General features: G+C 43.8%; 1 protein-coding gene across 1 annotated transcript in view; it reads left to right on the forward strand.

Moving 5' to 3' along the window:
* LOC140187802 (kinase suppressor of Ras 1-like) overlaps nt 1-23,852 on the forward strand; it is a 548,168-nt gene that overhangs the window by 195,121 nt on the left and 329,195 nt on the right. The gene's annotated exons all lie outside the window — the stretch shown is intronic.

Below are 23,852 nucleotides of genomic sequence, written 5' to 3' on the forward strand. Positions count from 1 at the left end.
GTACCTCCTACCTGATGGTAACAGTGAGAAAAGGGCATGCCCTGGGCTGGGGGTCCTTAATAATGGACGCTGCCTTTCTGAGACACCACTCCTTGAAGATGTTCTGGGTACTTTGTAGGCTAGTACCTAAGATGGAGCCAACCAAATTTATGACCCTCTGCAGTTTCTTTCGGTCCTGTGCAGTGGCCCCACCCCCATACCAGACAGTGATGCATATCAGAATGCTCTCCATGGTACATCTGTAGAAGTTTTTGAGTGTTTTGACATACCAAATCTCTTCAAACTCCAATGAAGTATATTCACTGTCTTGCCTTCTTTATAGCTGCATCGATATGTTGGGACCAGGTTAGATCCTCTGAGATCTTGACACCCAGGAACTTGAAACTGCTTACTCTCGCCACTTCTGATCCCTCTATGAGAATCGGTATATGTTTCTTCGTCTTATCCTTCCTGAGGTCCACAATCAGCTCTTTCGTTTTACTGACGTTGAGTGTAACGTTGTTGTTGCTGTGACACCATCCAGTAGGTGGTATACCTCGCTCCTGTACACCCTCTCATCTCCATTTGAGATTCTACCAACAATGGCTGTATCATCAGCAAATTTGTAAATGGTATTTGAGCTGCCTGGCCCACACAGTCATGGGTATAGAGAGTAGAACAGTGGGCTAAGCACACATCCCTGAGGTGCACCAGTGTTGGTCGTCAGCGAGGAGGAGATATTATCACCAATCCACACAGATTGTGGTCTTCCGGTTAGGAAATTGAGGATCCAGTTGCAGAGGGAGGTACAGAGGCTCAGGTTCTGTAACTTACCAATCAGGATTGTGGGAATGATGGTGTTAAATGTTAAGCTATAGTTGAACAGCATCCTGACATTTGGAATATCGCTTCATGGTGTGCAAATTACCTAGCCAGACACTTAATTTGTCGTGTGTGTCATGGGTATAGAGGGAGAATGACAGTTCTTGAAGATAGTTTATACAAAAGTTGACTGTTGTTATCATATATTTCCCATTAGTGTTGAAACTACCTTAAATGTTTTAGGACCAGTTTACTCTTGCAATAGGGAGCTGCCTTGACATCAGCTATGTATGCATCAGGTAAAAGGGCAGTGCAGTGGGGGCAGTAATCAGTCTTGTTGTCTCACGTCAAAGATCCAGGCTCAGTCCTGATCCTTGATGATGTCTAGTTGTTGTCTCCACATTTGTGCACTTTAATTTCCTATTCCCTCTAACATCCTGAAGCCATGCTGTGTATGTCAATAAGCCGCTGTAAATTGCCTCTAATGTCATTGGGGGCTAGGGGAGAGTGCTGATGAGCATATGAGAAGTTGTGTTTTGATGATTGGTAAGATTGCTTTGAAAGTAGAGTCTTTATGTGTTGAAAGGCCTCTAATGCAATAAAGAAATACGGAATTCCTCTGGAAGAAACCTCTGGGCTGACCTGATGCCAATCAAGAATGTTTCAACACCAGCCATTGACTTGCACAAAACGCTTCATTAATTATACTAACACTTAGCTTGTCTATGATAACAACAATCCTTAGCAGGTGAAATTCATTATCCCAGGGATGGGGGACATGAAGTTGGTATCCTTTTGTTTAGTCCAGGGGTTCCCAATCTGGGCCCCTTGCTTAAAGGTATTGGTCTATGACATTAAAAAAAATTGTGAAACCCTGGTTTAGTCACAGTTTAATGAACAGTACTGCTGTCAAGGAAGGTCATGACTCTGATGGAGATCAGAGGTAGCAGGCTGCTGATATATAATCATCATCATATATTTTAATAAAACAATAAAACATATTACCCCTCAACATCCTCCTTACCCCTCCAAGTGCCAAATGGGTTGTGAACCTATGGCACATGCAAAAATTTTGTTGATACACAGCATGCAGTGCTGACTCATTTTTTTAAAGTTCAAAGTACATATGTCACCATACATTGCCCTGAGATTCATTTTCCTGTGGGCCTGCTCAGCAAATCTATAGAATAGTAACAATAACAGGCTCAGTGAAAGATTAACCGGAGTGCAGAAGACAACAAACTGTGCAAATGCAGATATAAATAGCAATAAACAATGAGAAGGTGAGATAATGAGATAGAGTCCTTAAAGTGAGATCATAGGTTGTAGGACCATTTAAATGATAGGGCAAGTGAATGTGGTTATCCCTTTCTATTCAAGAGCCTGATGGTTGAGGGGTAACAATGTCTGTTCTTGAATGTCATGAGGTTCTTGTACCTTCTCCCAGATGGCAGCAGCAAGAATAGAGCATAACCTGGGTGGTGCTTTCCTATGACAGTGTTTCATGTAGATATGCTCAATGGTTGGGAGGGCTTTACCCATGACGTACTGGGCCGAATCCACTGCCTTTTGTAGGATTTTCCGTTCAAAGGCATTGATGTTTTCCTACCTGGCCGTGATGCAGCCAGCCAATATACTACACATCTGTAGAAGTTTGTCAAAGTTTTAGATATCATGCCAAATTTCCGCAAACTCCTAAGGAAGTAGAAACACTGTTTTCTTCGTAATGGCACTTATTTACTGGGTCCAGGACAGGTCCTCTGAAATAATGACACAGGAATTTAAAGTTGCTAGCCTTCTTCACCTCTGATCAGTTGATGAGGACTGGCTCATGGACCTCTGGTTTCCTACTCTTTGGTCTTGCTGACATTGAGTGAGAGGTGGTTGTTACGACACCACTCAGACAAATTTTCATTCTCCCTCTTGTATGCTGATTCATCACCACCTTTGACTCGGCCCACAACAGTGGTGTCGTCAGTGAACTTGAATATGGCGTTGGAGCTGTGCTTAGCCACACTGTCATAGGTGTAAAGCAGGTAGAGCAGGGGGCTACCCCCACAGCCCTGTGGTGCACCCGTGTTGATGGAGACTGAGGCAGAGTTTGTTGCAAATCCGAACTGACTGGGGTCTATAAGTAGGGAAATCTAGGATGCAATTACACAAGGAGGTATTGAGGCCAAGGTCTTGGAGCTTGGCCTCAATACCTCTTTATGCAATTGGACAAACCCCACCATAATAAAAGACCCATTTTGATTATCTTTTCTGCCAAATGAGCCCAAGGGCAGTGAGATGCTTTCACAGAAAATGTCTTGTGCTGGCTTGGAGCAAGCTAGTCTGATACAGGAGCACCTGATGTTCAATATGTTTTGAAATTCTAATAGACCTGGTATGCACATCAGTATTTGGACAGTAAGTGGATACAATAACTCTTTAGAAATGTTATTTTCTATTAATAGATAAAAGAATGATTACATGCAAATAAATGAACTCAATCCTTTTTCCTCAGAAGCCATATTTTTCTTAAAGTCCATAATCACTGTTACTAATTTGTTAATCAATGATGATCTTTGCTCAAAGTTGCCAAGGCACATGAGCGAGTACACATAAGGCACGTTCTCTTAAAATGGTTCACCACCCTTGCTGTAAGAGACAAGAGGCAGCACAATGGCTCTCAACGCCAGAGACCCAGCTTCAATCCTAACCTTGAGTACTGTGTGGATTTTGCATGTGCTCTAAGGGACTGCAAGGGTTTCTTCTGGGTGCTCTGGTTTCCTTCCATGTCACCAAAACATTTAAGTTGGCAGGTTATAAACATGAGATGCTGGAAATCCAGCGTAACACACACAAATTGCCGGAGGAACTCAGCAGGTCAGGCAACACCAATGGCCCCGTTCTGATGAAGGGTCTTGCCTGAAACATCAACTCTAAATTCCTCCCCATAGATGTCCCCTGACCTGCTGAGCTCCCCCAGCATTTTGTTGTAGATCGGTAGATTATTTGGCCACAGTAAATTGTTCCTAGTAAGGAGGTGAGTGGTAAGAGCTGGGTGGTGGTGAGGTAGATGTTGATGAGAATGTGGGGAGTTGGCTTTTGAGTTTTTGTATCTGGGATGCAACACAACATTGTTTTGAACTACGTTGGCCAGAAGACTACTATTTAATAACATTTTGTGATCATGTGAACAATTGGTCATGTGTTAAAACATTTATAAAACTGCAAAGCAGCTGATGAGTTTGACATTACAGTATGATCAGATGTCTGATTGGGAAATTGTGAACAATCATTCTCATGCAAAAACAATATTTAATCTGACCTTATACAGTGCAGAGAGGAAGTGGATTGTTAAAAGGAACATTATTCCACTCTTAGTCACAGTGGCAATGATACAACCATACAATGTAAAAGGAGGCCACTTCTCCCTAAGCTCAATACCCGTACTGGGGTGTAGGCCACTGACAGCAACTCGCCAGAGTCCTCTGTCCTGGGCCAAAGGTTGATCGGCCCTGTGGTTTCCACTTACACCACATGACTTCATACACCTTCTCGACAAAGATTCTTCCTCTCCCTTCTTCGGAGTTCCTGTTGTTTTTTTTTATAGTGCTGAGCTTTTACAGGATAGGGTTGCTAGTTCCGTGCCCAAACCTCCCTCTTTTGCAGGCAGTCTTGGGACCATCCATGGTAGAGTATGACCCATTATTTCCATTGCCCAAAATATATAATTTTCCATTTATTGTGATGGCTGACGTTGCCAGCTGCCTTAGGATAATAATTGAATACTTGTTTTTCCCAATCATTTCCTTCCACTCAGAGAGTATTTTACAACAAAAGTCAAATACTGTTTTGGTTTAATTTCATTGTAAGCAACCAGCAGGTAGAATAATTTAAGGTACATGCCAAAACTCGTTGTAGAATGAAGAATTATTCAGTCAAACCTGACTGGGAAGGGAAAAGTGTTAATGATATATTATTATGCCAATCACCTGGAAGATTTAGAGGATTAGGAGCTACATCATAAGCTATATGTATATGGAAAGTTTTAAATTCAATCTTGGATATTTTGTCTTGAAATATAGCAGCATGTGTGATGAAAGCACTTCCTCTTGATTAACAGTCATAGAATGATGAAGTCACAATGCATTTCCAAATCAGGGTTGTACTTAATTCAAAGGGGAACCCACAAGTGACTTCATTTCTTGCGCCTCCTGTCCTTAAGCATTTTAGGTAGGAGAGCTTCCTGGCTTGAGGGAGGTGGGTGTGAGAGGGGCTCTCGAAGAAATCTTGGCATAGTGTTCCAGGGCACCTGACCTACTGCTTGCTTCACACAAACCCTTTTCCTTAATTTGTTGGGCGGGCACATTTTACTCTTAATGCAGATTTGCAGCTGAAATTTCTCAAATATTATTTTACTACTCCAAGTCTTATTACTGTTCTGCAAATCATTTATTTGAGTAGACAGATTTCCCCCCGGATTTGAAATGTGTATTACTAGAGGGCGTGCATTTAAGGTCAAGGTTTTTTTTTAAAACAGTGGTGGGTGCCTGGGGTGCACCAGCAGGGGTGGTGCTGGAGAAAGATAAGATAGAGGTTCTTAAATAGGCACGCAAATGTGCAAAGAATGAAGGAATGTGGACCATCGTTGGCTTACAGTATTTAGTTTAGCATTACATTGTGGGTTGAAGGACCAACTTCTCAATACAACTGTTCTACGTACAGTACTCTGGCATAGAGGGGGAACTAGTTACACAGTTCACTCTTACAGAAGGTCACGCCTTTGGATCGGGAATGACTTGCTACTTCTTTGATCCTCTGGACTCTGAAGTTACTGACGAGGCTAGGGATGATGCCCACAGTAGGTTTTGTCGAAGTTCAAAGTCTATATGTCACTCTACTACCCGGAGATAATTTCTTGTATACATTCTTGAATAAATGTAATGGAAAAATGCACAAAGACTGAGAAGCAACCAATGTGAAAAAGAAAACAATCTGAGCAAATACAAAATAATAGTAATAAATAAGTAAATAAATAATACTGAGAACGAGTTGGGGAGTCCTTGTGAGTGACTTCACTTACGCTGGCCTTCCCCATTTCCCTCTGCATGTCTGAATCAAAGAATGACTACACCAGGCACCTCAAAACACTGACTGGGCTCCACTAATCACCTCACGGGCGGGATCAGTAAAATGCCGCTGTCCCCTCGCGGGCCAACCTCCCCGACCTTGAGGCCCTAAATACAGGTCACTGGGCACACCGACCCTGACCCTAGATTCCCAAAACAGCTGCGTCACAGCGAGAGCCACAATTTAACCACGCTCGCTAAGTCTCCAGAAAGTGTCGCAGTCTCTCAAGATCTAAAATAAAGGTAATTGCCGAAACAAGGGGTATTCTTCGGACTATGATCCTTAGGAACGGCCAAGAAACGTTAGGGGGAAAAAAAACAGATAACCATTCGATTTCATGTAATAAAAATTTCAATACAAATTTATTAACCCTTGCATAATGAAGCTCGTAATTAAAATTTTGTGTTATCGTTTGTTCTGTTTTTTTTAATCATTCCATCGTCGTTCGAACCGATATTACAATAGTTCTATATATCCACGTCCATTAAGCCTTCCAACGTGTCTCAGTCGCTTATTGAGAGTGTACACAGACACAAATGCTGGAGGAACTCAGCGAGTCAGGCAAAATCCATGGAGCACATGAATTTCCAGTATCTGCAGAATTCCTCGTGTTTGCGTTTTAAAATCCATGGAGGGGTATTTTGGAATTCGAAGTTTCGGGCCAAATCTCTTCCCTAGGTGCCTGCTCGACTTGCTGAGTTCCTCCAGCATTTTGTGCGTGTTGCTCAAGATTACCAGCATCTACAGAACCTCTTGTGTTTTTGTTGGGAGCTTTTATTTCCGAAACTATCCGAACAGGAAATCTTCCAATTGTTCTTCGGCGAATGGCACAGATAAAGCAAGGAAGTTCTGAAAACAATTCAGTAGGTCAACCCGCACCAGTTGACGCGTTGTAACCGTTTCTCTTTCGACAGATGGTGCCTGACCTGCTAAGTACTTCGAGCCTGTTTTGTTTGTACGTCAGATGCCCAGCAACATCAGTTTTTGGTGTTCACTGAACCCATCTGAGAGCTCGGGTGAAGCTAACCCACCTTGTTACGATCTCGGTGTGAATGGTAGTCGCTAACCACGCCGCTTCCGCACATGACGGACGGTCCGTCATGTGGAGACAATTCCCGGCCGCTCTCCCAATTAAAAGTAGACGTCAGTTTAAATCCAAACTTGAGCACTCGCCCTCTCCGGATCTCGGTGCGTCCCAATAGAAAATTACGACAGCAACTGGTATTTCAGGTCGGTTGTCGTGTGGGGTTCTCCCACCTACCGTGGAACATGGAGCTCTTTACTGACTCACCAACTGTGTTCAACCCGGTAAGGACTCCTCCGAGATTTAGCCACTGGTATTGCTCACTACGCCTCTACAGCCTAGCGAGCTCCTCAGACCCACCTTACCTTTCAGAGGTTAATTTATCTCTTTGCATTTTTTAGAAACTTAAAAAAAAAATCTTCTTCAATACAAGGACCCCCCCGCCTCCGCAGGGTCTGAGGAGCGGTGGGTACCCCACGAACTACAGGAAAACAGCCCAGGTACATTCTGGCTTTTGGCTGAACACCATCGACTCAGTTTTAACCCGTTAATGATGTGATTCGAAAGGCAGGCAATTATCCAAGTTCTGAGAGTGGCTGTGATCATTCAGTAATTATAACATTCATCCTGCGGTTTCCAACCGGATTTTTCCCCCCGACAGTTTGTGTATGTGATCAACGGGACGGGCCGTGCGTGGAGAGTGTGAGTAAATATTTTTAAAACTAGAGATCGAATTGGCTTATCGCCACAAATTTTGGTGTTTGTCTTTACGTGCGCCAGTTTCCGTTTTCACTTTTTTTTTCTGGGCAGCCCCACGGTTAATGCAAAATAGACCCCCAGAGATGGTGGAAATCTGAAACAACCAGCCTGTCGGACAGCATCTGCGGGGAAGGACGCAGTCAGGGCCAGTGTCCGGAAACCAATGTGTTTTAGATTGGACTGAAAAAAACAAAGGAGTGTCTAGAACATACTTGCAAGTATCACACATAAAAGTTGCTGGTGAAGGCAGCAGGCCAGGCAGCATCTATTGGAAGAGATACAGTCGATGTTCCGGTCTCGGCCAGAAACGTCGACTGTACCTCTTCCAATAGATGCTGCCTGGCCAGCTGCATTCACCAACAACTTTTATGTGTGTTGCTTGAAATTCCAGCATCTGCAGATTTCCTCATACTTGCAAGTAGTGGTAGGTGAGAGAGGGTGGTGGGGCTCATCACTTCACCACTACAGACTCACTTTCAAAGACATGAGAGAAGAGTTGACCAAAATTAGTTGGAAGGGAACACTAACCATCAAGATAACCACAGTGGGAGCGATCGCTGTGGAAAGTGGAGAGCAGGGGAGAGGGGCGTTAGGATGGGTTTGGAGATAGGAGCCCATTGAAGATGGTGGGATCAAGGCTAATGCTCTGCTGAGGGTGGAGGTCCAAATAAGACATTACACCAGACTCTGTCTGCACATTCAGATCCTGTCACAAATAAAAAGTCAGAGGAGTTCTCCATAGTATCCTGGGGCCAATGTTCACCACTAAAATATACAATTAGGTCTGCATTACACTGCTGTTCGTGGGACCCTACTGTGTCTAAACTGGTGGCTATGTTTCCCACATTACAAAGATTCTAAATTCCAATATATCTCCCTGTTGGCGAAATGCATTTTTGTCCTGGAAGGAATGTGAGAGGATTGGTTTTACATTTATCCTTTCCCCATTTTATTTGGACAAGCTACAAGGGGCAAACACTGAGAGCCAGGCACAAAGCCGTTACCTCCCTTAAACACTTGATCGACATTGAGTCCATACGTTGCCCAGATCTCGTGATACATGCAGTGTTTCAAGTCAGCGCAGAGTTTACGTGCCCAGGCATCATCAATGACTCATGGATTGGCGGCACTGATTGCATCTGGCTTTACCCATCACCTTCTGCCTTGTCCCCCTTTCCCCTCCTCCCAAGTTTTTTTTCTGGCTTCTTCCCACTTCCTTTCCAGTCCTGATGAAGTGGCTCAGCCTGAAATGCCGACTGTTTATTCCTCTCCATAGATGCTACCTGACCTGCTGAGTTCCTCCAGCATTTTGTATGTGTTACTCTAGATTGCCGGCATCTGCACAATCTCTGGTGTTTTTGATTTGTGCAAGTCAAGACTCTGGAGGGGCCTTGAATTTGACCAGAGGAATATTGTCCACTGTGCCACGATTCAAATGGAGGGGCCTCAGTAAGACCACTACAGGCTCAGTGAACTAAATAGTTTCTGTTCATTTAAAAACGCAAACATGAGGAAATCTGCAGATGCTGGAATTTCAAGCAACACACACAAAAATTGCCGGTGAATGCAGCAGGCCAGGCAGCATCTATAGGAAGAGGTACAGTTGACCTTTCGGTCCGAGACCCTTCGTCAGGACTCAGGGTCTGACGAAGGGTCTCGGACCGAAACGTTGCCTATACTTCTTCCTATAGATGCTGCCTGGCCTGCTGCGTTTACCAGCAATTTTTGTGTGAGTTTCTGTTCATGTTGCAAGTGATTCTACTAGTGGTTACTTCACTGTGAAATTATGACATTGTTTGGCTGTGAGCTAGTTGGCCGTGAATGGTGTTACATTGATCCCCATAATGGTCAGTGGGTAATGACCAGGAATAGATGCTTTCTCCAGTCACAGTTGACCTTTTGCTGATCATATCGGTGCTGACCGGTTATAACAGCTGGGATCCTTCGCTGTCTGTGGGGCTTGTAATCAGTGCTTTTCCTTCTAAACTGCCTACTTTGCACAATGTTTTCCACCGTTGTCTCATTATGCTTTGGAGGCAGGTTGGTTCTATTGAAGTGAGATCACTCTGGTGAGATCAGAGCAGTATCTGTGACCAGTGACTGCCTCCTATTTAATCCTTACTGAACATTGACTCTGCTCACAAAGGATGTAAAGGGGTACCCAAAAATCCAAACCCCACGCCAGGGCAAAGGGGAAGGTCTGAGTGTACAAAATGAGGCGGGATGCTTTGTAAATCCTGAACTTCACTAAGATGATTGGGAACAGTTGAATATTGCACTAAATATTATTTGAACTGGCTGTCCTCTTGCAACTTCCCAAATGAGGGGGCAATGAAAGGAAAGAAAGGATTGGTATTCCGATAGCAGAAACAGAAATGCTGGAAGAACTTGCTTGATTGGATGAGTTGTTCCAGGACCTCAGGTTTAGTTTCACATTCCAGCAACTGCAGCTTTATTTATTTAGCACTTCGCTCGCATGAGTTTCATAGCCTTGGGAATTCTGAGAGTGCTTCACAGCCAACACGCCACTTTTCGATAATCCTGGTGCGCCCTAACTTGCACGGAGCCCTGTCACCCTGTGCTACTGTCCTACCCAGCCTGGCAGCACCTCGGTTTTAAAATTCTCATCCCTTCGCATCCTTCCTTGTCCTGCCCCCTTCCGAGATTGGAAACTTAGCTGACATCTCTGATCCCCCCTGTTTCCCGTCTCATGATTCCTCTCACTCGGCCACTGGCAGTTGAGCCTCCCTTTCTTATACCTCTCAGCCTCCCCATCTTCATGAACCCTCCTCAGAACCCCTATCTTTGATCGTCTCAATGGTTCTTGATGTGACTTGGTCTCATTTTTTTTTACAGGCTCTCTTGTGGTACCTTGGGACAATGCAGGCTCCGTATAAATGGAAGTTGTTTTTATTGAACTATAATCATTGTCATAAAGTAGGGATAGCTAAGATGTAGAAATTTCTATTTGTCAGGGAGGGTGAACTCACTGTTGAGTTGGATTGTTCTGATGCACAAAGGGACAGTCTGTAACCCGGGCACCCAAAATGAACGCAGGCAGCTTCAGCTTTTACTTCTGGTTCCTCGAAATGAGGAACTCCGTTTGCAGATTCCGGTCTTCAACAGCCTGCAGAGATGCAGACTGCTGCTGACAGTTATTAGCTGAACGCTGGTTAGTTCTGTGGCCACGACAGGAAATCTGAAGCCTGAGAGAAAGCAGGGAAACCAAACAGCTTTGAAGAGGAAGGCTGTGCTGCAGAGAATCTCCAGTGTGCGCACACACTGATCCAGAACTGTCAGCAGATTTGGATATTAAGCCAGATCAGGCCTGATTACTGGTAAACTCTTTCAAGTCTGTTTAAGAGCCGAGAGGTAATGTTACAGCTATATAGGACCCTGGTCAGACCTCACTTGGAGTACTGTGCTCAGTTCTGGTCACCTCACTACAGGAAGGATGTGGAAATGATAGAAAGGGTATAGGTGTGAGGTGGTTCATTTTGGTAGGTCACATATGATGGCAGAATATAGCATTAATGGTAAGACTCTTGGCAGTGTGGAGGATCAGAGGGATCTTGGGGAATGAGTCCATAGGACACTCAAAGCTGCTGCGCAGGTTGACTTTGTGGTTAAGAAGGTTTATGGTGCATTGGCCTTCAGCAACCATGGGATTGAGTTTAAGATCCGAGAGGTAATGTTACAGCTATATAGGACCCTGGTCAGACCCCACTTAGAGTACTGTGCTCAATTCTGGTCACCTCACTACTGGAAGGACATGGAAACCATAGAAAGGGTGCAGAGGAGATTTACAAGGATATTGCCTGGATTGGGGAGCACACCTTATGGTTGAGTAAACTCGGCGTTTTCTCCTTGGAGTGACGGAGGATGAGAGGTGACCTGATAGAGGTGTTTAAGATGATGAGGGGCATTGATCATGTGGCTAGTCAGAGGCTTTTTCCCGGGCTGAAATGGCTAGCATGAGAGGGCGCAGTTTTAAGGTGCTTGTAAGTAGGTACAGAGGAGATGTCAGGGGTAAGTTTTTTTACGCAGAGAGTGGTGAGTGCGTGGAATGGGCTGCCGGCGACGGTGCTGGAGGCGGAAACAATAGTCTTTTAAAAGAATCCTGGGTGGCTACATGGAGCTTAGAAAAATAGGGGGCTATGGGTAAGGCCTAGGTAGTTCTAAGGTAGGGACATGTTTGGCACAGATTTGTGCTGTAGGTTTTCTATGTTTTTTCTCATGGCCCCTTCTGGCTCTCCTAATTTTATTCTTATAAACTCTTTCCTGCTCGCCATATAATGTTCTAGATCTCTATCATTACCAAATTTTTTGAACCTTTCATAAGCTTTTCTTCTTGACTAGATTTTCAATGGCCTTTGTACACCATGGTTCCTGTACCCTACCATCCTTTCCCTGTCTCATTGGAATGTACCTATGCAGAACGCCACGCAAGTATCCCCTGAACATTTGCCTCATTTCTGCCGTACATTTCCCTGAGAACATCTGTTCCCAATTTATGCATCCAAGTTCCTGCCTGATAACTTCATATTTCTCCTTACTCCAATTTAACACTTTCCTAACTTGTCTGTTCTTATTGTGATCACTATCTCCAAAATGCTTTCCCACTGAGAGACCTGACACCTGACCAGGTTCATTTCCCAACACCAGATGAAGTACAGCCTCTCTTCTTGTAGGCTTATCTACATATTGTGTCTGGAAACCTTGCCGAACACACCTAACAAACTCCAACCCATCTAATCCCCTCGCTCTAGGGTTTCCTGGATTGCGGGGCATGCCTTACGGGAATAGGTTGAGTGAACTCGGCCTTTTTTCCTTGGAGCGGCAGAGGATGAGAGGTGACCTGATAGAGGCGTATAAGGTGATGAGAGGCATTGATCGTGTGGATAGTCAGAGGCTTTTTCCCAGGGCTGAAATGGCTGAGAGGGCACAGTTTTAAGGTGCTTGGAAGTAGGTACAGAGGAGATGCCAGGGGTAAGTTTTTTGCACAGAGAATTGTGAGTGCGTGGAATGGGCTGCCGCCAATGGTGGTGGAGGCAGATGTGATAGGGTTTTTTAAGAGACTCCTGGATAGGTACATGGAGCTGAGAAAAATAGAGGGCAATGGGTAACCCTGGGTGATTTCTAAAGTAAGTACATGTTCAGCACAGCATTGTGGGCCAAAGGGCCTGTATTGTGCTGTAGGTTTTCTATGTTTCTATGCTTCTGCTAGCAGGGATAGTGGCAAAGCAGCTGGACTTACTGGAAGCAATTTGGAAGGCGCAGGATAGATGCATCCCAAAGACGTATTCTAAAGGCAGGATGACACAACTCCAGTTGACCGAGAAGACAAAGCCAATATAAAAGCAAAAGAGAGGACTATAATAGAGCAAAAATTAGTTGGAAGTTAGATGATTGGGAAACTTTTAAAAACAAACAGAAGGTAACTAAAAAGTACAGGTAATACAGAAGCAAAAGATATATGAAGGTAAGCTAGTCAATAACATTAAAGTTTCTTCAGATATATAAAATGTAAAAGAGAGGTGACAGTAGATATTGGACCACTAGAAAACGATGCTGGAAGGTAGTAATGGAGGACAAGGAATGGCGGAAGACACTAGCAGTCTGCTAAAGTTCGAGAGTGTTGGAGGGCAGAAGTGTGTGAAGTTACCATAACTAGAGAGAAGGTTCTTGGGGAAACTGAAAGGTCTGAAGGTAGATAAGTCACCTGGACCGGATGGTTTACACCCCAGAGTTCTGAAAGAGGTGGCTGAAGAGATCGTTGATGCATTAGTAATGATCTTTCAAGAATCACTAGATTCTGGAATGGTTCCGGAAGACTGGAAAATTACAAATGTCACTCCACATTTCAAGAAGGGAGAGAGGCAGAAGAGAGGAAACTATAGGCCAGTTAGCCTGACCTCAGTGGTTGGGAAAATGTTGGAGTTGATTATTAAGGATGAGGTCTCAGGATACATTCAAGATTCAAAGATTCAAAAAACTTTATTGTTATTCTAACCATACAACAGCTCTGCAGGGCAGAATGAGACAGCGTTTCTCAGGGGCAGTGCAATCATAACATAACAAACGCAACACTAAATAATAAACATAACAATAAATAGTAAAACACAACAGCCACATGTCAGTTAAATCAAGTTATAAGTGTCCAGTGTAAGTTAAAAGTGTCTAAAGCAGAGTCAGGTAGAGCAGCTATTTAGCAGTCTGACTGCCTGTGGGAGGAAGCTGTTTAGTAGCCTTGTTGTTTTAGTTTTGATGCTCCTGTAACGTTTGCCTGATGGCAGAAGAACAAACAGTTCATGGAGAGGGTGTGAGGGGTCTTTAATGATGTACTGTGTCTTCTGGAGGCATTGACTCTGAAAGAGGTCTTGGACAGAAGGTAGGGAGACCCCAATAATCTTCTCTGCTCCCCTAACCACCCACTGTAAGTCTTTTTTGTCGACAGCACTGCAGCTGGAGTACCAGGTTGTGATGCAAAAGGTCAGCACACTCTCAACCACGCCTCTGTAGGATGTAGTTAAGATGTTAGTGGGGAGTGATGCTTGTTTAAGCTTCCTCAGAAAGTGCAATCTCTGCTGAGCCCGTTTCACAATCCCAGTGGTGTTCCTGGACCAGGTGAGATTGTCCGAGATCTGCACCCCAAGGAACTTGATGTTTTCCGCTCTCTCCACTGTGGAGCCGCTGGTGCTGAGGGGTGTGTGCTCAGGCTAGGACCGTCTGAAATTGACGATCATCTCCTTGGTTCTGGTCATGAGGCTGCTTAACAGGCTATGAGCCCATGGTGTTACAGGAAAGATTCTAGCATGGATAAAGCAGTGGCTGATTGACAGGAGGCAAAGTGTGGGAATAAAGGGAGCATTTTCTGTCTGGCTGCTGGTGACTAGTGATGTGTCACAGGGGCTGTGTTGGGATGCATTCTTTTTATGTTATAGGGTCATGCACTTTGGAAGAAGAAATGAAAGGGTTGACTATTTTCTAAATGGAGAGAAAATACAAAAAACTAAGGTACAAAGGGACTTGGGAGTCCTCATGCAGGATCCCCCCAAGGTTAATTTGCAGGTTGATTCAGCGGTGAGGAAGGCAAATGCAATGTTAGTATTCATTTCAAGAGGACTAGAATATGAAAGCAAGGATGTAATGTTGAGACTTTATAAAGCACTGGTGAGACCTCACTTGGAGTATTGTGAGCAGGTTTGGGTCCCTTACCTGAGAAAGGATATGCTGAAACTGGAGAGGGTTCAAATGAAGGTTCATGAAAATGATTCCAGGATTGAATGGCTTGTCATATAAAGAGCATTTGATGGCTCTGGGCCTGTGTTCACTAGAATTCAGAAGAACGAGGGGTGGCCTCAATTATACCTATCAAATGGTGAAAGGCTTTGATCGAGTGGATGTGGAGAGGATGTTTCCTATGTGGGAGAGTCTAAGACCAGAGGACGCAGCCTCAGAATAGAGGGATGTCCTTTTAAAATGGAGTTGAGGAGGAATTTCTTTAGCCAGAGAGTGGTGAATTTGTGGAATTCTTTGCCACAGGCAGCTGTGTAGGCCAAGTCCTTATGTATATTTAAGGCAGAGGTTGATAGAATCTTGATTGGTCAGGGCATGAAGGGATACGGGGAGAAGGCAGGAGAGGAAAATAGGATCAGTCAAATGGTCTAATTCTGCTCCTCTACCTTATGGTCTTATGGGGCTGTTTAACAAATTAAGACCCATGGTGTTACAGGAAAGATGCTAGAATGGAATAGAACACTGACTGGTTGGCAGGATAGAAAGAGTGGGCATAAAGGAAGCCTTATCCGATTGGCTGCCGGTGACCTGTGGTGTTCCACAGGGGTCAGCGTTGGGATTGCTTCTTTTCATGTTGTATGTCAATGATTTCAATGAAGGAATTGACGGCTCTATGGCCAAGTTTACGGGTGATACCAAGGGGCAGGTAGTTTAGAGAAGGCTGTGGTCAGACTGTACTTGCAGTATTGTAGCAATACACACAAAATGCTGGAGGAACTCAGCAGGCCAGGCAACATCTATGGGAAAGAGTACAGTCGACGTTTCAGGCCGAGTCCCTTCAGCAGGACAGAGAGCCACAGAGATCACAGAGGGGGAGCAGTGAGAGAAGGTTCACTGAACTCCCGAAGGGAAGATTTAAACTTCTTCAGGGTAGGAACCCCTGGAAGAGACTTCACAGAGTAGTAATCCAATCACAAACAAGAGAAAATCTACAGATGCTGGAAATCCGGGCATCACACACAAAATGCCTGGAGGAACTCAGCAGGCCAGGCAAAATCTATGGAAAAGAGTACAGTCGATGTTTTGGGCCGAGACCCTTCTGCAGGACGGAGTATTGTGGATCTCCCCCTCCCCCTCCAACTTTCAAATCCCTTACTCACTCTTCCTTCAGTTAGTCCTGACGAAGGGTCTCGGCCTGAAACGTCGACTGCACCTCTTCCTAGAGATGCTGCCTGGCCTGCTGCGTTCACCAGCAACTTTTATGTGTGTTGCTTGAATTTCCAGCATCTGCAGAATTCCTGTTGTTTGCGGAGTATTGTAAGCGGTTTTGGGCCCCTTACTTAAGAAAGTGTTCTGGCATCAGAGAGAGTCCAGAGAAGGTTCACAAGAATGATCCCAGGAATGAAAGGGTTAACATTTGAGGAGCTTTTGACAGCTCAATTATGGTAGAGGGGAAGTTGTGATTAATGAGAAAGGAAGTTGCCCACTATGGAAATTATTGCCTTTGGCACAAATCCAATGACCCATGGGAACTGCGGGGATGGAATGGAGATGTTGATTATGCCTGACAGACTCTATCTTTCTGAGAAAGACTGCATTTAATGTCCTTATGCAAGGAACCACAGAGAATGGTGGACACTGCTCAGTATGTCACAGAAACCTGTCTCCTACCTGTAGGCTGTGTACACTTTTTGCCTCCACGGTAAGGCAGTCAGCATAATCAACTACCCCACTCACTGCACCCATTCTCTCTTCTCCCCCTTGCATCAAACAGAAGATACAAAAGCTAGTTCCCTAGTACAATAAGATAGATTCTTGACCTTTAAACTCCACCTCATTATGACTTTGCATCTTATTGATTGGCCGCACTGCACTTTCTCTTCATCTTCGTAACACTTCATTCCGCACTTGATTTACCTTGTGCCGTCTCAAGGTGAATTGGTATATGTGACGACAATAAGCCGATTTTCCTGGCTGCTCTTCAGAAGCTGGTGTTGGGCTTTTACCTTGAACTGACTTTATTTCTTACATCCTTCACATACATGCCAGCACCTTGTAAGGCATGAAAATGCCCGACGCAGGCCTCTCATGGTCTGAGTAGACGTTCCCCCTTCACATACATGAGGAGTAAAACTCTTCATGTTACGTCTCCGTCTAAATGTGCAATGTGCAATCATAATTTATTATAATAATTTATAATAAATAGAACAGTCAATGTAACATAGAAATACACTCAGATCAGCGTGAGTTGATCAGTCTGATGGCCTGGTGGAAGAAGCTGTCCCAGAGCCTGTTGGTCCTGGCTTTTATGCTGTGGTACCATTTCCCAGATGGTAGCAGCTGGAATAGATTGTGGCTGGAGTGACTCAGATCCCCAGTGATCCTTCGGGCCCTTTTTTCACTCCTGTCTTTGTAAATGTCCTGAATCATGGGACGTTCAGCACTACAGATGCGCTGAGCTGTCCGCACCACTCTCTGCAGAGTCCTGCGATTAAGGGAGGTACAGTTCCCAGTGGGTGCAGATCCACTGCGCCAGCGGGTGTGTGACCAGTGCTTTCTCCGTACTCACCCATGTCCTGAGTTACTCTGAGGTCAGAGCAGTTTCAGAAGTTTAAGGTTTGGAAGCTGCAAACTAGTTTTTGTTTAGGTTTTTACAAATGGGTTTTTACAAATATTGCTAAAGCTATTTTAAAATATTAATTATTTGATTTAGTGAACTGTATTTAAATTTGCCAAATGCAATTGATGAAATTGAACTGCTATTTTTGGATGAATATTTATTTGTCGATTCATTTATTTATTCAGTGAAACAGCATGGTAAAAGGCCCCTCCAGCCCAATCAGCCTGTGCTGCCCAAAGGCACCCATGTGACCAATTGACCTATTAACTTGTACGTCTTTGGGATGTGGGGAGGAAACCCACATGGTCGCAGGGAGAACTTACAAACTCTTCCGGGTTGAGGTGGGAACTGAATATTGCCAAGAATAATATGGTCTGTACAATGGGGCAAGTCAGCTGGGCATCTTCTGTCTCCTCAAAGGTTGTCTGAGTATATGGGAAGCACAAAGGATTTTTTTTATTACCAGGCGGGTCTGTAGGCTGGGAATAAATATGCTGGAAATCTAGCACCATGCACCACTCAGCTCCAAGAAATAATTTTTGGAGCTAGAAAAGAAATCACACACCTTTAGGTAAAATTGACACAGGATTGTGAAAATCAGCTGAAGACATTTTGGGATCTTGCATCAGCTTTGTCGACTATCATGTGTCCACATTTAGAGTATTCGCTGAACAGTTGGGATAGATTCCCATCCAAAATGCAGCAAAGTCCAGCATTGCTTCATTCTAGCCTAGAGAGATACTTGATCCCTGAAGGCAAGGAACGCAATACTCACTTGAAACTGATATTGAAACCCAGCATGTATTGTTAGTGATGCTTCCATGGCCTTTAACTCATCAGTTAATAACTCATCAGGGGCGATTGATAAGATTGTGGCCTAAGGTAGAAGGAGATGAATTGTTAACTTCAAACTTTCTGCATAATCACATAATAAAGAGATGAACTGCAAGTGCATGTAACGAGAGCTGTATAACTCATCGCCTTCTACCTTAGGCCACGAACTTATCAATCACCCGTCTGAGGACACTTTCTGGAGGTCCAAGATCCGTATGCTTCACGACCGCTGGACTAAGCGTGTAAATGTAGGAGGGGACTATGTTGAAAAATAAAAGTGCTAGGTTTTCTAAAATTGATTCCTTCTACCTTAGGCCACAAACTTATCAATCACCCCTCGTGTATGTCACCGTATACTACCTTGAGATTCATCTTCTTGCAGGCACTTACAAGATAATAAATACAATTAAATGTATGAAAAACGATAGAGTCATAGAGACGTACAGGGCAGAAACAGGTCCTTTGGCCCATCTAATCTCTGCCAAAACCATTTAAGCTGCCGACTCCCATCGGCCTGCACTGGGACTGTAGCCCTCCATAGCTCTACCATCCATGTACCTATCCAATCTTCCCTTAAACATTGAAATCAAGCTCGCATGCACCACTTACGCTGACAGCTCATTCTACCCTCTCACGACTCTCTGAGTGAAGAAGTTTCCCCTCATGTTCCCTTAAACTTCTCACCTTTCACCCTTAACCCATGACCTCTGGTTGTAGTCCCACCCAACCTCAGCGGAAGAAGCCTGCTTGGATTTACCCTATCTATACCCCTCATAATTTTGTATATCTCTGTCAAATCTCCTCTCAGTCTTCTATGTTCTAAAGAATACAGTCCTAACCTCTTCAATCTTTCCTTATAATTCAGGTCCTTCAGACCCAGCAACGTCCTTGTAAATTTTCTCTGCACACTTTCAACCTTGCAGGTAGGTAACCAAAACTGTACACAGTACTTCAGATTAGGTCTCACCAATGTCTTATACAATTTCAACATAACATCTCATTTTCTGTACTTAATACAGAAAATGATTTATGAAGGCCAAATTGTCAAAAGCTTTCTTCATGACCCCATCTACCTTGTGAGGCCACTGTCAATGAATTATGGACCTGTATTCCCAGATCCCTTTGGTCCACCACACTCCTCAGTGCCCCACCGTTTACTGAGTTAAGACCTACTGAAGTGCAAAACCTCACACTTATCTGCATTAAATTCCATCTGTCATTTCCAGCCCATTTTTCCAGCTGATGCACATCCCACTGTATGCACGATAGCCTTCCTCACTGTCCACTACACTCGCAATCTTGCTGTCACCTGCAAATTTGCCGGTCCAGTTTACCACATTATTATCCAGATCATTTATGTAGATGACAAAGGACCTAGCACCAATTCAAATTACTCTTTGAAAAACCTGATTGACTCTGCAGCCTCATAGGCAGTAAATTCTGGATTAAACCCCTTCCTTCAACACGACTAGGATTTTTAAGTACTCCCCATCGGGAATTTCTCGGTATTAAAAGTAAACTGTTCTACTTCACTCTTACTGGAAAAACAGGTCAAATTGGTTTGACTTCTCAAACTTCTGCTAATGCCCCACCCTCGTACCCCATCCGTTATTTATTTATATACACGCATTCTTTCTCTCTCTCTCCTTTTTCTCCCTCTGTCCCTCTCACTATACCCCTTGCCCATCCTCTGGGCTTTCCCCCCTCCCCCTTTTCTTTCTCCCTGGGCCTCCTGTCCCATGATCCTCTCATATCCCCTTTGCCAATCACCTGTCCAGCTCTTGGCTCCATCCCTCCCCCTCCTGTCATTTCAGATCTCCCCCTCCCCCTGCCACTTCTTACTAGCTCTTTTTTCAGTTAGTCCTGACGAAGGGTCTCGGCCTGAAACGTCGACTGTACTTCTTTCTAGAGATGCTGCCTGGCCTGCTGCGTTCACCAGCAACTTTGATGTGTGTAACACCAATCCTTGCGGCACACCACTAATCACAGGCCTCCAATCAGCGAGGCAACCTCCCTACTACCTCTCTCTGGCTTCTCCCACAAAGCCAATGTCTACCTCATCCTGAATGCTGAGCCACTGAATCTTCTTGACCATGTAGACAACATCCATTGCCTTGCCTTCATAAGCTTTTCTGGTAACTTCCTTGAAAAACTCTATAAGATTGGTTAGAAATGTTCTACCACACATGAAGCCATGCTGACCATCCTTAATCAGTCCATGTCTATCCAAATACTTATATATCTGGTCCCTTAGATACTTTCCAGCAACGTTCCCACAACTGATGTCAGACTCACCAGTTTATAATTTCCTGATTTCTGTTTAGAGCCTTTTTTGAACAGCAGAACAACATCAACTACCCTCCAATCCTCTGGTACCTCTCTTGTTGCTAAGGATGTTTTAAATATCTCTGCTAGGGCCCTGGCAATTTCCGCACTTGCCTCCTGTAGGGTCCAAGGGAACACCTTGACAGGCCCTAGGGATTTATCCAACTTGATTTGCCCCTGGGCAGCAAACACCCACTCCTTTGTAATCTGTACTGGGTCCATGAAGTTGATGCCACTTCTATAGACTTTGTATCTGTCTCCCGAGTAAACACAGATGCAAAGAATGCATTTAAGATCTTCCCCATCTGTTTTGGCTCCATACCTGGATTACCATTCTGGTCTTCTAGAGGACCAATTTTGTCCCATGCAATCCTTTTGCTCTTAACATATCTGTAGAAACCCTTAGAATTCTCCTTCACCTTGCCTGCTAGAGCAAATTCATGCCTCCTTTTAGCTGTCCTGATTTCTGTCTTAAGTATTCCTTTGCATTTCTTGTGCTCCATATGCTCTTCATTTATTCCTACTTGCATATCCCTGCTAGGCACCTCCTTTCTTCTCTTAACCAGGGTCTCAATATCTCTTGAAAACCAAGGCTCCCTACACCTGTAATCTTTATCTTTTATTCTGACAGTCACATACAAGCTTTGTGCTCTCAAAATTTCATTTTTGAAGGTCTCCCACTTTCCAAGTTCACCTTTGCCAGAAAACAGTCTGTCCCAATTCCACATTCTCCGATATCAAAACTGGCCTTTCTCCAACTTAGAATCTCAATCTGCAGACCAGACTTATCTATGAATAACAAACACTGACAAGCAAGCAGCATGCAAAGGAAGACAAATTGTGCAAATAAATATAAGTACCTATCTAAGAGGCCCTTAAACATGTCAAACATTCTTACCTCCACTACTCCTGGCAGTGTATTCCACACAACCCCCACGCACACTGTTGTAATTGCCTCACACATCTCTTTGAGAACTTATCCTTCTCCCCTTTATAAGGTAGGTTGGTTTGATGATGGAAATTCTTTCAGGTATATATTTCTCATTATGTTTTATTTGCCGCTCGACTCTCCTAAGCCAGTGTTCTTGACTCCCATTTATTGAACTCTTAACCGCATGGACCTTGTATCAGAATCTCGTGTAACCACGTGTATCACAATCAGAATCAGGTTTAATATCACCAGTATATATCGGAAAATTTACAATTTTCTTTCATTTTCTTTGTCACTTCTTACTAACTTTGGCTCCTACGATTCAGAATCAGGTTTAAAATCACTGGCATACGTCATGAAATTTGTTGACTTTGGGATAACAGTGCAATGCAATACAGAATAATAGAGAAAAAACTGAATTACAGTGACTGTATACATATATACATATACTGCAAGAAGACACTGCTAGCACTGGCCACAGAGTTTTTTTTAAACTGCAGTATACATATATACATATTAAATAGTTAAATAAGAAGTGCAAATTGGTCAATGCATCAAGGTTGTGGCGAGAAGGCAGGTGTGTGGGGTTGAGTGGGATCTGGGATCAGCCATGATGGAATGACAGAGCAGACTCGATGGGCTGAATGGCCTAATTCTGCTCCTGTGTCTTATGGTCTTACCGTGATTGAGTCAGCATATAGGAGGGAGATTGAAAATCTGGCTGAGTGTTGTCATAACAACAACCTCTCACTCCATGTCAGCAAGTCCAAGGAACTGATTGTAGACATCAGGAGAGGGAAACCAGAGGTTCATTGAAGCATCAGAGGTGGAGAGGGTCAGTAACTTTAAATCCCAATACATTTATTTTACTGATTCCACAAATAGCAAAGGCTTTGTCTTTCTTTTTATATTTGTTTACAGGACTGGAAAATCTATGAATTAAACTATGATATGCAAGAACTTTGCCAAAATAGGTAATTATTACAAACAAAAAGAAACTTTGTAAAAATTAAATTTGTAGTATTCAGCAAATGTGACTCCTTTAGTGGCAACTGTGTAGATACTGTTAATGTCTCAAAAAATTGAAACGGCACCACTATCTTGTGCATTTAACAAAATATTTTGGTGTGATTTCAAGACGATTCTGTTCACAGTTGAATGTGGATCAACTCGGAGCAGGTGACCTGAGGCTAACATGAGTATCTTCAATTTATCCATATCCATATTATTAAATGACAATAAAAGAGGACTGCGTGTCCTCATAATCTAATCTAATCCTGCTTCCTCTGGTGTGGCTGGGACAGATTCTGCGGTGAAGTTTATCAGTGTGACCTGAGGTCACAAATACCCACAGTCCCAAAATCAGGATTTTATAGTGCCCTTTAGAATTTTAAAAATTGATTTATTTAGAGATACAGCACGTTAACAGGCCTGCGGCACCTAATTACACCCATATGATCGATTAACCTACTAACCGGTACGTCTTTGGGGTGTGGGAGGAAACCCAAGCTCTCATGGGGAGAACGTCCGCAACTCTGCAATTTCTTGTGGTTCAGGCGCAAAGCCGTTACCAGACCAAGCTGTTATGCATCCAGACAGAAAGCACAAAATGTCTTTACTTTGAATTTCTGTCTCAGTCATCCAGGCCAGCTTTAAAAAGGATCATTCACGGGGTGAACGCTGTTGAAGGGGTAAAAACATTTCAATGTGGGTAAATATTTGAGACCCTCGGAGATATTATTAAACACCGTTGGGGGAGAAAGATATTATATTGGATGAACAAAACTGGCCAGATGGATTTTAAGAATTTCTTAAAAAAGGAAAGGAAGGTTAAGTGATTTCTGGAGGGATTTCCATAGTTTAGGGTCTTGGCAGCTATTTCAATAGGTTTCAATAGGTACATTTGATGTCAGAGAAATGTATACAATATACACCCTGAAATTCTTCTTCTTCACAAACATCCATGAAACCAGAGGAGTGCCCCAAAGAATGAATGATAGTTAAATGTTAGAACACCAAGCCCCTCACCCGGCTCCCCCTGCCATGCATAAGCAGCAGCAAAGCAACAACCCCCCTCCCCAGTCCCACCAGCAAAAAAAGCATCAGCACCCCTGAACCAAGTACTCAAGCATCAATAAAGACACAGACTTGAAGTACCCCAAAGACTACTCATTCACCTGGTAATTCGACATGCTCTCTCT

The sequence above is a fragment of the Mobula birostris genome, chromosome 25, assembly GCF_030028105.1.
Source record: "Mobula birostris isolate sMobBir1 chromosome 25, sMobBir1.hap1, whole genome shotgun sequence".
NCBI classification, from domain to species: Eukaryota; Metazoa; Chordata; class Chondrichthyes; order Myliobatiformes; family Myliobatidae; genus Mobula; species Mobula birostris.